The 6,000-nt window shown below is 42.4% G+C and overlaps 1 protein-coding gene across 6 annotated transcripts in view; it reads left to right on the top strand.

The window, feature by feature from the left end:
* Positions 1 to 2,129: 2,129 nt before the first annotated feature.
* Ppfia2 (PPFI scaffold protein A2) overlaps positions 2,130 to 6,000 on the top strand; it is a 345,304-nt gene continuing 341,433 nt past the window's right edge. Inside the window, exons 1-2 of one of the 6 annotated variants that reach the window (XM_075954446.1) lie at positions 2,130 to 2,574; positions 3,373 to 3,478. The gene's annotated coding sequence lies outside the window, so the exon portion shown is untranslated. Of the gene's footprint in view, positions 2,575 to 3,173; positions 3,479 to 6,000 lie in introns of those variants that run through there. The other 5 variants (XM_075954444.1, XM_075954445.1, XM_075954443.1 and 2 more) reach the window with 5 other exon arrangements.

The following is a 6,000-nucleotide window of genomic DNA, read 5'->3' as shown; positions in this document are numbered from 1 at the left end:
TGATACAAGGGGCTCAAGGCTATCTATGCTGCATAACATTTACTAATATTCAATGGAGTTTTAAATTTATATATCTCAGTGTACACAGGAGGAACAAAGAAACTCTGGAAAAGTTACAGAACATTTTTTATCACTATTGCCAGATCTGCTCAGGAGACTGAAGGTCTCATGGTGACCGGGGGCTGATTGGCGAGCATACTTCAAATATTAAACTGTATTGCTAAGGTTGGGAGAGAAATATCTTGCCAGTGCCATTCCTTTGGCAGACAGACACATTACTCCCAGGGGAGTCAACAAAGTTCTATCAAAACACAGTTTGCACAGCTGGATAGTGTGAAAAAATCTATTATATGAATCAAATGCTACAGGGGGAAGTTGGATTGCTTCTCTCACATGGAGATAAGGAAGATTATGTCAGGAGTGCTCCAGATTCTTAAGACTATCTCTTGGTGTTATCATGTACTGTGTTTAAAGTCAACAGGAAACTACAACAACCCAATCCAGGCAAGATAACAAAAGGCCCAGATTATTTTTGTTTGTTTTTTACATTCTTTTTATTATCATTATTATTGAGTTCTACATTTATCTCTGCTCCCCTCCCTGCCTGGGATGGGGGTGGGAAGGCCCAGATTCTTAATGAAGGTAAGAGTCACTGCTCTAGGTAAAAACCAAGACCTGCTGAGGTATTTCCTAAAGGTGGAAGAAAAACAGAATGAGTAATAGCAAAGATGGTTAAAACTACTAGTTGAGGTAGTTTGACCATTTGCAGAAGTGTAGATTATTATATTTCCTGTCTTTCCTTAGCAATTTTTAGTGTTATCTACTATGGGGTGGCCTTTTAAAAATAATCAGTGTAAGATCAGTGTAAATGTGATACTTAGAATATGTGTCTGATACACGAGAATCAAGCAAATAAAAACTCTTGAAAATGGCAAGAGAATTTTCAACTTCTACCTGGCAGCTGTTGATCGGCATGATTAATAAGGGAGCAATTGTCACACAGACACACATAGCAGCTGTCTTTAAAAACGTAAACATTAACGGACAATTTAAACCTTGTGAGCCATTCTAGAGAACGAAAGTTCTGGGCACTGACATGTGCATAATAGAAAGTGACTATTGCAATGTTAGGTTTGTTTGACAATAAACTCAGGTGCCTCTCAGTGTCCTGTGATTGTGTGCATTTAAGCTATATCCAATGGTAAATTGAGAGCCTGGGCACCAGTGACATGTACCTGTAATCCTTAATACATTGAGTTTCAAAGCTTGAATAACAATCTAGAAGAGAAAGGAGTAGAACTTAAAAGGTTCAGCTTAAGCTTTGCTGTAGAAGTATCAACCAATTTAAGTTCTTTCCCAAGACAGAACTCCACATGGTAATCATAGTTCAGTGTCTCAGTCATTGCGTACCAATTCTTTGTAAATTTCGGACCTTGTTTTAAGTGCAAGTAAAGCATCCCGGCTTACTGTGGATACTGGCCAGAACTTCCACTGTGTGTTTGATGCTTAATTCTATTTTCATTCCCTTAGTGCATCAGTGCATCAGTATCTTTGACACTCAGACATGTCCTTAAAGTATGTGTTGATATTGTCTCCTGTTGCTTCCTTATTCCTGGTCTATTAGAATAAGCCCCCCCCCCCCCACACACACACACAGAAAGAGAGAGAGAGAAACTCAGAGAGAGAGAGAGACTCAGAGAGAGAGAGAGAGAGACAGAGAGAGAGACAGAGAGAGAGACAGAGAGACAGAGAGAGAGAGAGACAGAGAGAGACAGAGAGAGAGACAGAGAGAGAGAGAGAGAGAGAGAGAGAGAGAGAGAGACAGAGAGAGAGAGAGAGAGAGAGAGAGAGAGAGAGAGAGACAGAGAGACAGAGAGACAGAGAGAGACAGAGACAGGTTTGCAGGGACTGGAACACGTTCTTAGCGTGGCCAGAGTGTTGAAAGCTGAAATTTAGTCTCAGTGCAGGCAGGGAGCATTTAACAAGGGATCCTCATCACTAAGGCAATGAATGGAGGAGACCTGAAGAGGTAATGTAAAGTGACAGACGCAGCCACACCCTAGACTGACTCAGGTTCCTACAAGCATGCCTACTTCCTCTGGTTTAAGGGAAGAAAGCTGCCAAAAGCCACAACTATCTAAAGCCACAGAACAGGAAGGTTCCCAGTTCCCAAGAGCACATGCCAACACCGGATTTGCTCTAAAGATGATTGTGTGGCAGAAGCACAGGCTGGGCAAAGCGGACTCCCTTTACACTTTGGCCCATCCGTGGCCCTCGTCATCATCGAGAGCACTGGGATCAGTTTGATCCTCGGCAGCCCTGGAGAAGCTTTGGGGGAGACGAGTGTATCCACGAGTGCGTGTGCGTGAGGAGGAGAGCAAAGACGTGATTACTTCAGAATTTATTTAAGGGCCGGTGGAAACCACTGCAGCAGCTTCCAGGGGAAGCCCTTGTTCCAGAGGAAGAGGAGGTGGAGGCTGCCAAGGAGGAGGAGGGGAGGAGACACAAAAAGGAGGAGTAGCAACCGCTTGCATGAGACAAGGATGCTCTAGCATCCTCACCCATTCCCAGCAGGTTGGTTCTGTCGGCCAACTGATGCAAGCAGATGAGTTGCAGAGGAGCTGGGAGGAGAACACTGGTGCCGGGGGGGGGGGGGGGGGGGGGGGTGGGAGGCGGTCCGGGGGTGGGGCGGTGTGTGTGTGTGTGTGTGTGTGTGTGTGTGTGTGTGTGTGTGTGCTTCGTTTCCCAGAAATTAAGCGTCTCAGAGTGACAGGATACACCCTAGGACAGAAGTAGGCTGGGTGCCCAAAGAAGACCTGTCCTGCTTCTAGCGTCCCTGGGGACTCACTTCCTTTTAACCATCAAACTCCCAGCAATTACTATAAACTCCTTAGTGACTCCCCGTGGGGTATTGGGTGGAGAATTTCCTTCCCAGAAGGGTACTTCCCATACTTCACCCTGAAGTTCATGTTTGAATGGATGCTTCTTCACCCGCTGGGTGGCCCGGGAGACCAAGGGGAGCAGCTGTGCTAGGTTAAGTTTCTGAAAGTCAGATCCAGTCCCGGATTACCAGCTCTCCGCCCCGGGGCTCCTGCTGCACGCTCAGGCTGCTGCTGCTGGGCGGCAAAGGGGCTGCGGCTGCTTTAAGAACCGCCTCCCCCTCTCTTCCCTTTGACAATGGTCTGAACCGAGCTCTGCTTCCCAAAGCAAAATTTGTAATATGCCATTTTTCCGATGGACCCTTTTCCTTTTGGCTGCTGACGGAGCCACGGGAAGATGCCGAGTGGCTGCCACGCTACGGAGTCGGGGCACGTTCCAGGAGAACGCTGGGGCTCGCGAGTGTCTAAGCAGCCTTTCTCTTCCCGTTGCTAGGGAAATGGTCCAGGACTGCTGGGTGTGAGCCTCACCTCTCCTCCAGCCGAGACTGCGGTTGTCAGTGATCCATTGAAGAAACAGGACCTGATATAAGAGACATTAGGTACAGAAACTGTATTCGAGTTGCATGGTTTCTCTTCCGCTTCATTTTTTCCCCTTTTTTGATCACCTCTCCAGCCCCACCCCGCCCCCAGGGAAGAGGAGATACAAAGTCTTCCTTATGGGTTACTGTTAGTTACCTTTGCTTTCTACCCATCTTCTCCATCCCCGATTTCTCTGCCTCCTGCCTAGCCGCCTCTCTCCTGGGGCAAATAGATGAACAATTTTAGTGTGGAAATTATGAAGTCAACTTCTTTCGGGGTGGTGGGGGTGTGGCTGAAGAGTAACTTGTCCAGCAGTGTGGGGTGAGCTCGCTGTTTGGCCATCTGAACAGGCGCTAGGGTAAGGCAAGTGAAAATGCTTCCATTGGAGGTGGTAGGAATTTTTCCCGAGGACAGGGGATTTCAAAGAGTTAAAGAGGAGGAGGAATATTCGTGTAATGTAATCAGACAATGGCTAGGCTCTCTCTTACTAAATTACTCCTTGCGGGTTAACAGAGATAGAGCTGAGAGGGTTTTGAAGACTGAACCTTTGCCGAAGAAACTTACTACAGAGGATGACTTCTTTGCCTGCGGTCATGTATAAATTCTAGCGATACAATTAAATGAAGTCATTGACCTACAGAAATAAAAGTCTTTTGGAATATTCTTGTCTGAATAGGTATAGCTAATAAGAACATATATTACTAAGGAACACATAAGATCTTAAAATCATTGCTGAATGACTACACTGGGCATTCAAAACTTTTATTTTGGAATCTGAGAGATTTAGAAGACAGTCAAGGTTATAGGCTGACAGCATGGGAGTTGGTTTTCTTGGTATAAAATTATTCGTGCTAAATTTAAGCACCGAGATAATTAAACCAATCAGGGTTATTATTTTTTTTCTAACTCTCTTAAAAATAAAATTTGCATTGCCTGAAACTGGGTCCTGGAACCTTCAGAAGTTTAGTGATCTAGGCATTTATATCTAGATGAGGCTAATAAAATTGTATTTCACATTGACTTAAGGGAGGGCTGATGAAAATACCTCAACAAACTGTGTGTTCTGACTCATTTCTTAGGGATGGTGTAATGTTTGCAATTTTAGTTCCAAAGAAATGACTGTGAAAACAAAATCTGATATATATGGGTGTAATACACTAGATGCTGGATGACCATATCTTCCTGCACCATGTTCCAGATATTCATTTTACTAAATTTTCTTCATAGGTTTTTGATTATTCCCAGTACACTCAAGCTGTGTGGCTGTGCATTTATGAACTGTTACACTATATTTTGAGCTTATATCAGAATTTGAGGTCTAACGTAATAACTAACCTGGCCAATGAAAGTAGTTTTGGAATATGTAGACTTTTTTTTCATCGGATTTGGAGGAGATTTGCTTATTTAGACTGACTTAGGTAGCATGCATTCGTCTTATTTTCTAAGTAATTTTGCAGAATTTGAATTTTATGAATTAGATTTGGAGAGTTCAGAAGTGTCTGCTAGAATTACAGCTATAGGCCTAGTAGCAAGAGTTTTAATGTACAATATAATTTCTGTAAGGATAAATGGTGATCAGTTTGCAATAGAGAACATGTTTGGGTTTTTGTAATAATCTTTTATATATTTTTATGTGTTTTTTTGTCAGAGTACATAATGGGAACTTTATAAATCTTATAGGCAAGTTTTTATTGTATTTATTTTATAAAGAAAATTTATAAACTGATTATCATCCTTACTTTGTGGAAGGGAAGATGAAGTTTTGAAAGGGAACCCAACTTGCTCCACTTCACATGCTTCAGGAGTTGGAAGAAACTGAGTTGTTCAAAGTGTAGAATAGATAGACTAAAGCTTCTCATGAGAGTGCCTTTTGGATGATCAAATCCATGACCGCCTTTTTTACTGATCTGAAAATCCCAAGCTTGTGACTATCCAATGTCTCCTGGTAATTTAAGAGTTTGAGGATATGAAGTATGCTTTATTTGAGTAATGTATGTGCTTAGAGTTACGAAGACAGTTATAGCCTCCTTGGAAATTAAAGTTGTCAGTAATAACTTTTCTCTTACAATGGTATGATAAAAATAAGCACATAGGCTCACAGTCGTGTCTCTCAGGACGTCACCATGGTTGCATGTGTGAACGGCATGCATAGCAGGTGAACTAACCCTTTTAAGTGAGCCAATGTGTTGAAAAGTTTTTGCTTTGTTTTCAATTAGTGTAAAGAGAATTTGTAGCATTTCAAGGAGGGGGTGGATATTTTTGACCTTTGGGATAGTTCATGGATGAAAATCAAAATGATAAAAGCAGAAAGTGTACATTAAAGAGCAAATGGTAGTAGCAAATGCTTAAGTCTATCCGGGTGTCCATGTCATGACAATCTATATATCTGCTCTGCAACTTATTTTCGGGTTAAAAATGAAGTAAATGAGTCATGTTTCTGTCTTCAGAAAATAATAACTTAGCCTTTTAGGTGATGGACTCAGTTTCAAAGCATTTTTAGTTATTTTCAAAATTTCCAATTTTTCCTTTTTTTTAAATTTAG

The sequence above is a fragment of the Microtus pennsylvanicus genome, chromosome 20 (assembly GCF_037038515.1).
Source record: "Microtus pennsylvanicus isolate mMicPen1 chromosome 20, mMicPen1.hap1, whole genome shotgun sequence".
In the NCBI taxonomy this organism is placed as follows: Eukaryota; Metazoa; Chordata; class Mammalia; order Rodentia; family Cricetidae; genus Microtus; species Microtus pennsylvanicus.
This window is presented reverse-complemented; position numbering and strand designations above follow the sequence as displayed.